The sequence below is a fragment of the Alexandromys fortis genome, unplaced genomic scaffold (genome assembly GCF_014885135.2).
Source record: "Alexandromys fortis isolate MF-2015 unplaced genomic scaffold, M_Fortis_MF-2015_v1.1 scaffold_156, whole genome shotgun sequence".
NCBI lineage: Eukaryota > Metazoa > Chordata > Mammalia > Rodentia > Cricetidae > Alexandromys > Alexandromys fortis.
The window spans coordinates 3,713,965-3,729,936 of NW_026068028.1; the positions used below are offsets into that span (position 1 = coordinate 3,713,965).

Below are 15,972 nucleotides of genomic sequence, written 5' to 3' on the forward strand. Positions count from 1 at the left end.
CAATGAAGGCTGCCCAAAGATGGGCATGGACAGACAGGTAGATTACAGGCATGGATGAGGTGTCCTTGTGATACTGACATCTAGGAGAATCATGAGGCTAAGGCTGGAATATCCCGAGTTTGAGTTTATCCTGGGCTCCATAGTAAGAAACTATCAGAGAGAGGGGGAGGGTTAGAAAGGTAACTTAGTTGATAAAATACTTGCCTTGCAGGACTGAGGACCTGGGTTTGATCCTCAGAATCCATGCTTTTTGTTTTTTGTTTTTCTTAAAGTTAGAGATGATGGCATAAACAGGCAACCCTAATACTGGGAAAGCAGAGTCCAGCTAGATCATGGAAGATCAATGTCATCCTATAGAGCAAGCAGAGGAAGTGAAAATTCCTGGTAGAAAGGAAGAAGAAATGGAAACTATTGACAAAGGAGGAAGGACAGAAGGGGAGCAAAGAAGGAGGAAGCCAAAAGACTCTGAAAGGTACAACTGATCTCTGCAGAATCACTCTGAGCTTCCCTACTCTACCAGGCTTAAGCAAACTTAGGGCAGGGATTGTTGGCACATTAGAAACTCAAGGACGCTTAGACCCAACCCTTCCTAGCATCCCCACTGTGTCCACCATGGTCAAGAAGGGTTCCTCGTGGTCTGGATCTCTTTCTACCTCAGTAAGCGTTCACCAACATGCTGAGGACAACACTGTCCTATTCCAGGCTTGGGACCAGGGCAAGTATTCAAGAGGACACAGAGAGCACAGATCTGAATGATATGAGGAGCAGAGGTCTGAGTGATGTTGGGCATCAGTAGCAGATGCCAACAGGACACTCCACAATGAACAGTGGCATTAGCTAAACTCCAGCAAACATTAGTCAGCAGCTTAGGAACAAGGGCAATCTCATAGCAGGAACACCAAAGGCTCCAAGGACCTTTGCCACAGGATGCTTCTATTTTCTTTTCCACTTGGTAATGTGGGGAGCTTGCAGTCTTCTCAGTGACTGGGGCTGCCCAGAATCCCTCTCCTGCCTTCTTCCATAAACAATGCTTTCCAGTTCCTGTTCCCATCTTCTGGAAATTTCTTTGCCTGTTTTTGGAAAGAAGGAAAGGCCAAAGGGACTTCTCAGAGGGGAAGTTGTGTCCCTTGAATATAGTGGCTATTTTCTCAGGGAAGTTGCTTGTCTCAGAGTGACCTGATTCAGAAGGAATACTCAGTTGACAATTTCCGTTCTTCTCTGCCATTAGGATGGATGGATGGAGCCTCCAGAGGAAATGAGTATGATTTCAAAAGAAAACAAGGAACCAGCTGTTGTGGTACGTGCTTTTCATACCAGTGCTCATGAGGCAGAGGCAGGAGAATCTCTGCTGGTTCTAGGCCAGCCTGGTCTACATAGTGAGTTCTGGGCTAGCCAAAACTATATAGTGAAACCTTGTCTGAGAAACCATTTTAATGAATTTCATCTTCTTAGAAAAAGGTCTGAGTGTTTTGTGTAAATGTTGACCCATGGTTTGGGGTTCACTCTCAAGGTTGATCCTTTCCTGAACTTTCACTTTGAGCTGTGGAGTTGTAGAGTAAGTGTGGCAGGCAGCTTTTGTTTAACGTCATCACCACGTTTACTTAGTCATTTTTAATGTAATGACATGAAAGGAAATCAATATGAAGAGAAAATACCTATCTACAAAAGTATCCCTTTAATAATGTGTTGCCTTTGCCTGTGTTAAAAATATCTGGGGGAGAGGAGAGATGAGACTGGGGAGAACTGGGAGGAGTGGAGGGAAGGGGGAAAACTGTGGTTGGGATGTAGTATATGAGAGAAGAAAAAAATTCTATATATAATATGTAATATATATAAATATATCTATATATAAATTATATATGTAAAATTTTGGTTGGCTAACTGACCAAATCTGCCACAGGAAGTCTGTGTTACCCACATTCTTTGCTCACCCTGGCAACACAAAGGGAAGGAGAGAGAGGAATAATTACCTGATGCTGTCATGGGACACCAAGCTTTGGCTCATTTGGGTGCTCTTCCAATTATTGAAATGGGGCATTCTTAGGATGGTATCCAGACTCAACTGTGTTGGCAGAGTTTTGCTATGTCCTACTTCCTAGCCGTTGCCTTTATACAAAACCCCAGGATTTGTGGGGATTGCTCTCCATCCTTTCTCTGGCATCCTAGACCCTGAGAAGCTCTGGACTCCTTTGGAATGTTGACATTATGATGTTATGGAAAGGGTGTTGGCAATGCCATCCCAAGGATTCCGCAGAGCCGGCATTATAGGACAGATGTTAGCTCTGTGCAACCTCTGCACATTTTTCTCCCTGTGTTCTACAGCCCATGACTTTTGGAGGAAGAGTTGTCCTTGGTTGACTGAAGACCGGACGGGCTGCGAACATACACCCCTGCTTTTGTTTGCCTTGTTCTGATTCAGAAGCATCTGATGTATAAAGATTGCTTGATTGTGTGCTTCCTTTAACGTAGACCTCTGCCCACATCCGAGAGCAGGGGAGGCCCCCGTGTCAGCAGCAGTGATTATCAGAGCTGCGATCATGGTTGTGGAAACCACTACATGGCTTTCACTGTGCTACCAGACGTGGCCACGTGAATCATATCAAATGTGCATTATTCATAATTTCCACCATGGTTTCCTTTCTGACCCATAAAGAATTTCAAACCATTTTTAAATTTCCAGGGAGGCAAGACTATGTTAGTGTATTTCTCAGTTTCTCTGTGTCTCTGCCCCCTCTTCTCTCCTCCCCTTCCCTCTTTTCCCCTCCCTTCTCCTCCTCTCCCCTCTCTTCATCTTCCCTCTTCTCCCAATGCCTTCTTTTTTAGAAGGCCATGCCTCTTTTTTCTTCCTCTTTCTTTTCTCCCTTTCTGGAATTCAGTTCCTACCTTGCTATATTATGGTCAGCTATTATAATCTACGTTGCTTTAAAAATTATTCATTGAAATGTCCTTTATGGCCTGCCTGGAATGTGCTGTCTTTGAAAACATTCCCTGGATAATTGGAAAGAATGAAGATTATCTAAGAGTTGACAGAAAGTTCTACAGAGGTGATTATGATCCAGTGTTGTATGTTTAACTTCCAACATCATTATTAACTTTCTGATGACTTAATTTACAATAATTTAATATTAAAATATCACCTGAAAACATTCATAGTTTTATACTTCTGTTGGCTTTCACTTTCAACACATTGCTGTTACAGAGACACAACACACACACACACACACACACACAAACCAAACACATACACATAAAGTCAAACACCGTCTTGGACATGTTTCAAACCAATTTTAAACCTATGCTACTGATATTTTCAGGCTCAACTTTGTCAGTTTTCTGGTATATTACATAATAGCTTTCCATCTCACTAAATGATATTATAATTTGGAGTTTATTTAATATAAAATTCTATGATTAAAGTCTCTTCATTTTTATTAGTATTTTAAAAATATAATTTATGTTTCTTTGTTCTGATTACACTTGTTTGGATTGATATTTTTGTTTTTCTACTTTTCTGTGCTTTGCTTCAATTCTTTCTTCCCATCTCCCTTTAGAATAGGCCGATTTTCCTCAGCGTGCTTCCTCTCTCTCACTGTTCTTTTACAAATTACTTACTCTGTTTAACAAGGATTTCAATGTGTAGCTTACTCTAACACGCTAAGCAAGCACCTTACCACCTAAATTCCACCCCAGCTCTCTCCTCTGATTTCTTAGAAGCCTACATTTTGAACACTTTAATGACAAGGAAGAACTTCAGTCGAGTCAATTTCTACTTAGTTCGATTTTCCTCCCTCAAGTGATTACCGTTGCTGGTCATAACCATTGTCAGAGTTCAGTTTTGCCGATCTGACACAAACCTAGACGCACCTGAGAAAAGGAAACACTAGTTGAGGAATTGCCTCCTTCAAATTGCCCTGTAGTCATGACTGAGGGCGGCATTTTCTTGGTTGTTGATTGATGTGGGAGGGCCCAGCTCACTGTGAGGGGTGCCATTTCTAGGCAGGTGGGCCTGGGCTGTTTAAGGTAGCTGAGAAAGCCAGAGGAAGCGATCTACTAAGCAGTGATCCTCTGTGGTTTCTGATTTAAGTTCCTGCTTTGAGCTCCTTGCCCTGGCTTGCCTCTCGTCTCAGACTGTAACCTCTAAGCTGTAATCAACCCCTTCCTCCTCAAGCTGCCTTTGGTCATGGCGTTCACCACACCAACGGAAAGCAAACTAGAAGAACCGTGCATTTAACTTCTTAGAAGTGCATTTCTGGAACTCATTTTTACTTTCCCTCTGGTTGCAACCCAGTTCGTAAACAAAATCACACGGAATTGTGAAAAGAATATTCCAATGGCCCCATAAATATCCAAGAGAAGTGTTGAAGAATGTGAAATTCCTCAAGCCAAGAGCACCTTTATGGAGTCAGGCCAAAAAGATTAAGAACCCTTCGAGCTTATAACATATTCTTTCCTACTTTACATGTTTGTTCATTAAGAAAAACTCCATGCAAACACTAAGACACTGTAATACACATTTTATTATTTATATATTATCGCACTTGTATTCAGACAGTTAACAATATATTCCTTTGGAATATGTTACCTAGTATGTGTCCTGTGATATGTTGTTGGTTTTAGCCAATAGGTAGGTCTTATTGTGTAACCCAGGCTGGGCTAGATCTCATAGCGACAGCTGCATTCCAATACTGGACAGTGAACAAGATACTGGAGAAAAGGGCCAATAAGCGAAATAAGACATCATCTTTTGGCGGGGGGAGGGGAGAATAAGACTTATAGAAGATTGATCATTTCATAGAGCCCCGTTTGCGAAATTCTATTACCGAACGCAATGGTCTTTATTACTCAGCAAACATTAAGGAAAATGTATGTAAACATAATTAACCGCAGGGACTCAGGCTTAAATATTCATCAAAGAATCAAAATACTGAAAGCTAAAATCCTCCTGAAGGCCATGCCTCTAACTTTATTCACATCTCCCCAGGCTGCAAAGAATACACAGGATCGCCCTGTTTGCTTAGCGTCTTCTCTCCCTGGGGTGCGCCTGCCCCCTTCCCTGCCTTCAAGCCTCCGTGGAGGGAAAGGGGGAAGCTCAGATACAAGCACAAGTGAGGAGATTCAACGGCCGGTGTGGGCGTGGTGCTTCCATCTTCTATTTCTGTGCATCTGGGTAAGTCACTCAGCCTCTCCGGGCTCTGGTGTCTTCATCTTCATGATGTTTCCTCCTCAAGAAGTGACCATGAAGGTGAAACAAGCTCACAGCTCAGGGACCCAGAAAACTGCAAACCAGATGGTTTAATAACCACTAGTTACGATTCCAGGCTCAATTTGTTAGTCTGAAAGGATAGGTGGAGAGACAAAACAGGAAATATAATATAATTTAGCTAAAATATTATCTGTGTGTATATGTATACAAAAAGATGTGTAGATTTTCTTAGTTTATGGATTATTATATCTTTATTGCTTTTTTTTTTTTTTCAAAATGACTGCATGCTTGTGTTTAAAGATGCTCTGGAGTATAGCTACTTGTGTGGATTCAAACGATTGGGCTACACTTGAGAGAGTCTACAGCTGATGTTAATGATCTTTCTGGCTTCACATTGTTGGTAGGAAGCCAATCAGACAGGTAGCCTCTGCCTAACAGAAAGCCTTTCCAGAAATTCTAAAGCTGCTTGGTGCTTAGGAAGGACTTCACGGTTCTCAACAACACCCAGGGTTTCTTCAGAGAAAACCATGCCATTTTCCCAAGGCCCTTAGGGAACAAACTGTATTTTGTATTCTATTTACTGGGGGAGGAAAGGAGAGTTAGATCACAGCACCCACAGGGAGTGGAAACCAGAAACTCTACTTAATAGCATAGGGTATCATCTCAAACACCTTTGCTTTATCATCTACTTAAAAAAAAAAAAACTTTTCTTGACATTTTTTAAAAAACAAAAACTAAGAAACAAAGCTGTTCTTCCAATTCCAGTGGAAGCAAACATCTCAGGTTTCCCGAGAAGCCACTGCTCTGTCTCGGTTGTAATTATTTCTCTCTGTTCGCCTTATTTTCAAAAGCACTTCATGCTGGAGAAAGCAATCCTATGGGATGTCGTTAGAAGTCGCCTGTGACTCTGACGACTGGTGGGTTAGAAACTTCAATGACATGCCAGACCAAAGCCGGGTCGGTGGAACAACTGCGCACTGAGACATGAACACCTAAGGAAGAAATAGTATCAAACCGACTCTTAGTGGCTTATCGTTACACCCGTGTTCATTCTCTCAGCTCTCCTCACGGAAGCTTCTATTTGCAGCAGATGGTGATAAACATGGAGACCCACAACTGGCTGCAGGGCAGAGAATAATCGTGGGGTGCTCATCCCTAAGCGGGTCTTCTCTGTCATAGCCCCTCCTCCCCAGACTCGGAGGTCAGGGCAGAAGAGGAGACCGTAAGAACCAGAGGTGGCAGATGACGGTAAGGAGATGGTGTTTTCTGGACAGGGCAGCTGCCCGTGTGAGCTCACAGTGACCATGACAACATGCACAAGCTCTGAACTAGCTCAAGCTGGACCAACTCCCAGCATGGAGAGGGGAGAGGGGGGGAATCAATCGCTGTTCCTAGAAGAGGAGCTATTGGCAATGGACAGCTGCTGGCTGGAAGGCCACACACCCGAAGATGTACATGCAGCACAAATTAGACTTGGATGAAGAAAAAAAAAAGGACACAAAGTAGGGTGGGAAGGAGAGCTGGGGGAGGGGTGACGAGGATGAAAACACATTGTATGAAATTCTTAAAGAGGCAATGAAAAAAAAGAACAAAAACCAAACGCTGAAACAGAGGCCGGGGGGATGGTTTAGACAGCATGAAGACCTGATCTCAGATCTCCAGCACCTAGATAGAAAGCCAGGTGCAGCAGCCAAGTACCTGTAATCCCAGTCCTGGTAAGAGTGCTGAGAACAAGTGACCGTTGCATGCTCAGCCCTAAATTTTTTTGAGCCAATCTGTCTTGCAAGGCTCAGGCAACATTGCCTGGAAAGAAAGGAAGAAGAAGAAGAAGAAGAAGAAGAAGAAGAAGAAGAAGAAGAAGAAGAAGAAGAAGAAGAAGAAGAAGAAGAAGAAGAAGTAGTAGAGGAAGAGGAAGAGGAAGAAGAAGAGGAGGAGGAGGGAGAAGGAGGAGGAAGGAAAAGGGGAGGGGAAGTGGGAGGGGAGGAGGGGGAGAAGTAGGAAAAGAAGAATGAGGAGGAGGAGGAGGAGAAGGAAAAGGAGAAAAAGAAGGAGAAGAAGGGGAGGAAAGAATGGAAGAGTGGAGGGTAGGGAGAAGTACTGGGAAATGTCTCCTGGATGTGACAGAGCTTTCATCCATGAACTCACTGAAAGTGTGGTCACCTGTCTCTGACCGGAAGGTCTACACAAGACCAGTCAGTATTCCAGCAGACGGCACCAATCCGACTCAGTGGGTTATTGAAAACATAAATGAAAGACCATGACGGCTGGAAGGAAATGTGCTGGGGGATGTTCTAGCTTCCTTTCTGTTTGCGGCGGGTGAAAATCGCCTGACAAAATGGAGCTTAGCAGAGCGAGGATTGATTTCAGCTCACAGTTCCAGGTAATGGTCCATCAAAGGGAAGTGAAGGCAGGAACTTCAACTAGTCACATCCATGGTCAAAAGCAGAGAGGACCAAGTGCAGGCATGCTGGCTTGCTTGGCTGTGATCAGCATGGCTCCTCCATCCTTATACAGCTCAAGGCCCCCCTCTACAGGGAACGGGATTGTCCACTGTAGACTGGGTCTTCCCATAATTGACTTAAGACAATTCCCCACAAATGTGCCCAAAGTCTGTGTCAATATAGGCAACCTCCTCATTAAAACCCTTTTTGCAGGTGATTCTTGGTGGCAGGTTTGACAAAGTTAACCCTCACAGGGGATTTGAGAGGGAAAGTTGATTATGGATATGACCAATGTATACATATGTGAAATTTTCAAACGAATAAAAGATTATATAAAAATCAACAACAAATTAAGGTGTAAGGCAATTGAGGAGGACCCCCAACATTGACTTCTGCCGTATACACACAGGCACACACAGAGACTCACACACACACACACACACACACACACACATATACACACACACACACACACACACACAAACATACATAGGCATACACGAACTCCCAACACTCCACAGTGGAGAAATTAGCTATTGTGTAGAGGAACTGAGGGTCATCTGAACAAGGCTTGGGGATTCACAAGTGGACCAGTGAGGAGAGGCAGCCGTTGGCAAAATGAGGTTGATTTGGAAGTCATGCATTAGAGACCAGAAAATGTGAAAGAGAGGTACAGAGAAAAGCTGCCTGGGTTCTGGATAGAATACACGCTTGCAAGGTCAGTCCATCTGGGGTTAGCGTTGCATGTGACAGGCTCCAAGCAGTACCTACACCCCCTTAGAACTTCAGTTCCCATTTTTGTAAGCCAGCTATTGCAAAGTTCCTTGTCCTGCAAACAAATGCTCTGGGGATTTGCACACACTGCTTCTCCTAGCCCCTCAGAACCCTGGATTGCCAGTCCTTCCACTGGCTTCTGTGACTGTGTTGAAAAGTTGCTTTGGTTTAACAGGAGCAGGGTGGGTGATAAGAGCCTCTGTGTTAGCCGTGAGATCGGCACTTGCTTCCCACAATTGTTAATAATGATTGGCTCCAGCCCCGTAAAAAGAATGAGAGCCCTAGGAGTGGAAGAAGTCATCCTTTGAGACTTCCCACCCTGAATCTCAATTTTTCGGAGATGACCAGGGTCAAGACGTGCCCCTTAGTTGCAGGCTACGAGAAGTGAATAACAATAAGGTCGGATGACTTCATTTCCATTCCTAAATGTTTGCAATAGGATATGAAAACAAGAGATTTCAACCCAAGAAATCAAAGCTTATTGCTCTAGGACACAGCAATTTCCTCTGAGTCAGAATGGATGTCATTTGAGGCCACATAAAGCACTGAGTTCCTTATAATTTCTTTTTAACTAAAGAAGAGCGAATCTTCTAGTTAATAATAAAAATAAACCTAGAATTTTAGTCTCTTGATTCCAAGCTTTTCATCTCCCTTATAAAGCCACCCAAGTATCTTTTGTGGGCACTCACTTTTAAATGATCATACAGAAATTATTATGATTTATTTGGTTGTTGTTTTGTATGTGCATGTTTGTGTCTGGGTACGAACCTGTGTGTGTGCAGGCCAGGTGTGGTCCTCAATCACTTTTTGTCCCAGCTAGTTTCCTATTGCTGGGACAGCCACCACCACCAAAGGGAACTTCAAGAAAAAAGTTTACTTAGGGCTTTCAGTTCAAGCAGGCGAGAGCCCATAATGGTAGGGACAGCAGACAGAAGATGTGGAGGACAGAGCTGGAAGCTGAGAGCTCCCATCTCAAAGCACCAAATTGAGAGAGCAAACTGGAATTGGTACAAGCTTTTAAATGCTCATCTTCCACCTCCTACCGTAAGGCCACACCTCCTAAGCCTCCCCAAGCAGGGCCTTCAATGGAAGACCAGAAGACTGAGCATTGTAACGTCAAAGACCGTGGGGGACATTTGACCTTCAAACCACCATACTTCTCCACCTTATTTCTTTGAGACTAAAGGCTAGTCCCTCACTAAACCAAAAGCTCACCAGTTATGTTATCCTGGCTGGCCTACAAGCTGAAGAGATCCTCTTGTCTCTGCCTCCCTAGCACTGGGATTACAGGTTCATGAGGCCATATCTGGCTCTTTACCTGGGTACCAAGGACCTTTGTTCTTGTATGACAAGCACTTTACTGACTGAGCTATTTATTTCCCCAGGCCCACAAATTATTTTTTTATTGTATTTCATATGATAATATTTTAGTTATATAGTTTTCCCTCTCCCAACTCCTCCTAGGCCCACTGCTCTACTCATCCAAGTTCATGGTCTCTCTTTCTCTGTCTTTCCCTCTCTCAAAAAAACCAACAAAACAAATGTACAAATAAAACACCACCAAAAAAAACCTAAAACAAAATTAAAAAAATAAAAACCAATAAGACAAAAAATACCACACACACACACACACACACACACACACACACACACAGAGAGAGAGAGAGAGAGAGAGAGAGAGAGAGAGAGAGAGAGAGTCCATTTTGTATCGGTCATCTACTCCAGGTCATGGGGCCTGCCCTTGAGTACGGTTGATGTACCCAGATATACCCAGTGACACTCCTTTGGAGAAAACTGAGTTTCTTTCTCCCAGTAGGTGTTGACTGAAAATAGCTTCTCAGTTAGGTGTGTGACTTTGTGTGCACTTCCCCTCCTCTGGGGTTCTGTTTGGTTTGAATGTGTGCAGTTCTTGGGCATGGTGGCCCTGTCTCTGTGAGTTCATGTGTGCACGAGCTCCATTGTGTCTGGAAGACACTGTTTCCTTGGAGTCATCTGCCATCTCTGGCTCTCACAGTCTTTCCACCCTTTTCTTCTACATAAACCCCTGAGCCCTGAGGGGAGGAGTTTGAAAACGACATCCATTTAGGGCTGAGCCTTCATGTCCTCAACCACGGCACAGCATCTATTTCATGGGCCTAACCAAGAATTAAATGAGTTGAGATTTGCTAAGCAGTTAAAAATTACATTCGGTAAAACAAAAGTCTTCGGGATCCCAAACTGCAACGGTCTGTAAGTAGCACCAGACTTGGAAAAGTCATGCACAGAATTCAGTACCACAGATGAGACCTGGTGGTGGCTATTTGCTTCTGGGTCTGTTCAACCACAAAGGTTTGACTTTCTGTGCCAGGCTTCCCCAAATGGGGATGTGCCACAGTCTACCCGGGCCCTATTGTAGCTAACATAACGTATTTATCTAAGATTGAAAGGAGGTCTTTGGGGTTGCTGAGGCTGATCTGTTTGCGACTGGACTGATTACAAGTACACACTAAGGGCTCAGATATGAACAGCAGTATCCTAACTGGCATTGCTCCTCATCATTGATAAAACTCATGCGTCAATCTCTTCTCTTGCAGGAGGGCTTCCGAGCCCTTCATAGAAATCAGGAGGTCTTGCTGGGGCTACAATGGAAGACGCTATCTGGAGATTCCAAGGTCCTTCTGGAAGCGGTGAAAGGGAGCTGGACTTCCTAGAGGGGTGGAGATGATGCCTGAGAAATACTCTCCGGAATGTCACTGGACCTCCAGCTTGTGAGAGCGCTTATTCTCGTAGATGACCTGAAGTCAGTTCCCAGCAACTCACACCTGGCTCTAACTCCAGATCCAGGGGCTTTTCTAGCCTTGATGGGCACTGTGTGCATGTGGTACTCACACATGGATACACTCAAACGCTCACACGCACAAAATATTTAAACAGGTAAATCTTCAAGCAAGTACAAGCCTGGTGGTGCCCCGCCCCTTCATCATCAGCACCTGCTGTCACTCAGTATCAGAAGTTTCCGCATTCAGGATGCCTCCCGGGCCAGGCCCACTCCAATCTATGAATCCACGGCACGGATGTGACCCGTTTCCTCGGAACCCACATAAGCTCTCAAAGCCTGAACTCTCCTGCAGATTCTCTGTAATTATCATGCACCGTCTTTGTTCTGAGAGAAGCGCAGCTGACTGTAACTCATTAGCTCAAGGGTGAAATAAAATTAGAGCCAGGCAGATTACGCAGGCTGCCTCCATCATATGGATGACAGGAACGTTCCGGCTGTATTTTCCTCTTTTCTGGCGCAGTGTTCTTACTCTTTCTGAATCAGACTGCTCTGAGCTCATCCAAGAAAAAACGTCAGTCTCGTGTAATGCCCAAGGGGAGAAAGATAAACCCAGAAATGGATGGAAACTCCTCCTTATTCTTGAAAGAGAATTAAGGGAGGGTTAGTTGCTGTGACTCGGAAGATAACACTCAAATCCATTTATGTCTTTCTAAAGACAGACAGCATGCACATCACTGAAGGGTCTTTCAACCCCTTTCAGTTTGAATGAATTATAGCTGAGGTTTGAAGTTAAATATTTATAGGCTGCACTATGACATTTCCACTAAGAGAAGTCTTTTAATGGCTCAGGGTGTTTTGTATTCATCTCCCCGTGGTCGCAGGGCCTAACTTGCTTTCTGTTGCTGTGATAAACACCATGGCCAAATGAAAGTTGGGAAATAAATACTGTATTTGACTTACAGCTCCTGATCACAGTCCATCACTGGGAGAAGTGAACTCAAGGCAGGAACTCAAGCAGGACAGGAGCCTGGAGGTAGGAACTGAAGCACAGACCCTGGAGGATGGTGGCTTACTGGCTTGCTCAGCCTGCTTTCTTACGGAACTTTATCCCACCTGCTCGATCACAGCCCACAGTGAGCTGAACTCCCCTCCCCCAGCAATCATTAATCAAGACAATGCCCCACAAACCAACCTGATGGAGGCAAATCCTCAACTGAAGTCCCCCCCCCCCCCAGATGACTCCCCTTTGCGTCAAGGTGACAACAACTAACCGGTACAGCCAGTGAGGGCACACCTGCAGACAGCGGTGCTCCAATCAGCATCTAGCCTCGTTTATAAAAGTCACACATATCTTCCCACTTGATCCCTTCCACAACCCTGTATGAGCAATATTTTCTCCATTCTAGATATGGGAGAAACTAAAGGCAAGTGATGCCCCGAGACCGATCTGCTATCATGCTTCCGGTTATTAGTAAATCCAGGACATTTGAAATATTCTCATTGTTGTGATTTGAATGTGGAATGCATCTTCTGGGATTAGGTATGTGAACCCCAATTGCTGGTGCTATTTGGGGGGAACATGGAACCTTTAGGAGATGGAGACTTGATGGAGAAATTGGGTCACTGGAGGCTGGTCTTTAAAGATAATATCCAAACCTAGTTCTAGCCTGAGTACTATGTGTCTTGATCTGCTGAGATGTAAGTTGAGCCACGAGCTTATGCTGTGGACATAGAGTGAGCTGCATTAGCTGCCTTGTCTTCTTGCTGTGGTGGACTGAGAGCCAGGAGGCAGAATAAATACAGGCTGTCTAAAGTTGGTCCTGTCAAGTAGGTTGTCACAGCAACAAGAAGAATAACTAAACATACTTACCTCACTACATTTTTCCTGACCGAAGAAAAAGAATCAAATTATAGTAATAAATTTGATGCCCACAAAAGTTAGAGATAGCATGATGCTGGATATGTAAGTTTATAAAGACATGTCACAGAGGAAATTAGCTCATGAAATTGCTATACAACTGCCAATCCACATTTTCCAGATATAACATGCATGCACTATTTTTCTACTCGGTTACTCGGTTACTTGGTCCACCCTCCCTCCCCAGAACATGGGGAACTGACTATTTACAAAGTCGAGTGGTTTACTTCTTTTAGGATAGATATCCATCAGCAAAGATTTTATCCCATTCTGTAGACTGTCTCTTTGTTTGAGTCGAGTGACAGTTTCCCTAATCCATGCTCTAGGGAACATTGCTGAAGAGGAGGTGGAAAGAATGTAAGAACTTGAGGGTGGAGATGAGTGCTGTTCAGTGCTGGGTCTAGATAAAACATGGCCATTGAATCATGAACACACCATAGGTCTGCTTACCTCCAAAAGGTCTACAGGAGATGAGGACCTTCAGTGTTCCATTAATGACGGGGTGGTAGACGTGAGACTCCACCCTTCCCTGAGGAACTATTGGCAGTTTTGGAAGTTAATAGTTATCATAATCAGTGCCATTTTTCTTCAGTGGTGCAGCCACTGGTAAGTTGCCCATGTTCCAGTAAATAACACTCTGCCTATGCTCACATGAGCAATCCCAATTAAACTTCATGGGGAAGAAGGGGGAGGAAATAGGAGGAGGGCTAGTTGGTAAGAAAGCGATTCAGAAGGAGAGGGAGGAGGATGAGATTAACTAATGCAGGTGAATATAATCATTATACATTGCATATTTGTCTTAAACTGTAAATAAATATAATAAAGAAGAACAGCCAGTTCAGCTTTGGGGCCACACTGAAATGCTGCTACATTGTATCCTCTGGGAATTACTAGATGGTCACATTTAAAAAGAGAAGCCTCATGGTCTACCCAGTCTCTTACAATAGTATTGAAAGGGATGGATAATAAGAATTCTCTTTATAAAGTGGCATTTTATGAGATTTGTGTATAGATTGTGAGGGTAAGTAATTATGAGGAAGCCAGCCTACTAACAGAAAGGCCTCGTTTTCACCTCATCACTAACTTGGAGGGAAGCCAGCCTGGAACTCTATGTTTCTTCCTCATTCGATGCTGTCTTGAGAGGGACGTGATGTCTTCTCCTGCAGTGGAAGAGGATCAGCCGAGTCCCTGCATTTTACGTCATTCTGTCCCCATCAGACCGGAGAGAGCACGAAGATGCAGGAGTGAGCAGCCATTCACAGCTCAGAGAACTGCCCTCCATTCTCAGGTGTATGCATGCATTCACATGATGGTTCCTGAGAGAATCACCCAGTTCAGGGAGTGGTGTGGAGGCCCAAAAATGTGAGCCTGTTTCCAAAGGTCAGAGAGTTGGAACTTAACCTCTATTCCTTCAAGGTTATGGTGTTTCTACCTCAAACAAAGGTCCCACCTAGATTTAGGTCAGAGAGTTCTGCTCTCTCAAGGTTATTGTCAACAGGTGTGGACAATCGCCAGACCTTTTATTTCAGGAACAGAGAGGTAGACGTTTCTACCTCAAACAAAAGTCTAAGGATCCAACTAATTTCCAGTATCCTTAAGGAGATAACATTGGATTCCACCCAGGGAGTGGTTGCCTACAGAATGTTTTGTTCTAGGGTGAGTGTGCTGGTTTTTTTCTACTAACAGAATGTTTAACTGTGGATGTAGCCCGTGTCCTTCAACTGGTCTGTTCATTCCCTTGTATCATGTTAATGCAGTTTTTGTCTTACCCATACCTTTTGGGGTCAGGGGTATTTTAAGAAGTTGGAAATTAAATGCAGGCAATTCCAATACTCACTGGAACTCCCTCCTGATACTATTCTATGTGTTTCTGTTTTATAATTTTTAAGTGCGTCTTCATATTCTTTACTATATTTCTAAATCCCAACACCCCTATCCTGGGAGTGGTATTTTTGTCAAGGCTGATCCCCAATAGTGTGGAGGTGCACATCTTTAATCCCAGCACTTGGGAGGAAGAGGCAGGCAGATCTCCAAAGTTGAGGCCAACCTGGTCTTTGGAGTGAGTTCCAGGAGCTACTTAGTGAGACTTTATCTCAAACAATAAAAAAGATCCACCCTGGTGGAAAGTAGCATAGATTTCCAAGGCGGACAGGTCACTCTTGCATGTTGGATTATATAGACTATGACACACATTCTACAAAAATAATTAAAAGCAGGGCTCTGACAATCCTGGCCCCTCCCACCAGTAGAGTGCACGAAAGATGAGGCACCTCCAGACTACTTTCTGCTCTGGGAACTAATGACTAGGAGAAACAGAAACATAACAACCAGTCTCTTTGCCCCTAGTGATTTTGTATCAGAAATTGCCTGGTGCGAGTGAGAAGGAAACATGGAACACGCAACAAACCCGCTTAGGAGTTTATTAGAGGGGCGTGCACATGCCTGGGGTGTCAGTGTGCAGAGAGAGAGAAAGATGGTGTGTCCAGTTTTAAGAAGCTGCCTAGCGGCTGTCTGCTAGGACCTGTGCTCAAGAACAGTTTTAAGCTCCATCACTAAGGCTACCCACCCAGAGCGGTGAGTCCCTGCCTACCGGGCAGGCCTCAAGGACCCCCCCCCCCCCCAAAGGGAGTGCGCGCACCTTCAGCTTGCGTGGCAGGGTCTCCTGTGTTCTACTTGTCCCCGCCCTGCCCCCCCCCAAGTTCCCCCTTTTTTCCGCGGGTCATTGGACTACCAGGCGTCCATGTTTTGGTGCTGAGGAGTTCCATCTGGACAGGACGGTGCCTGCTTCTACACTGAAGAGATACACGCAGAGAGTCAGTCACAGCAAAGACTGGACCAAGACACCAGGCCTCTCCTGGCTCCATTTGAAGGAAGAGAT

The 15,972-nt window shown here is 44.3% G+C and overlaps 1 long non-coding RNA gene across 1 annotated transcript; it reads left to right on the plus strand.

Moving 5' to 3' along the window:
• Positions 1-205: 205 nt before the first annotated feature.
• On the plus strand, positions 206-5,324 carry LOC126514969 (uncharacterized). Its single transcript, XR_007595718.1, has 3 exons — positions 206-472; positions 1,229-1,297; positions 4,982-5,324. It is a non-coding gene; the product is annotated as an uncharacterized lncRNA (long non-coding RNA).
• Positions 5,325-15,972: the final 10,648 nt, after the last annotated feature.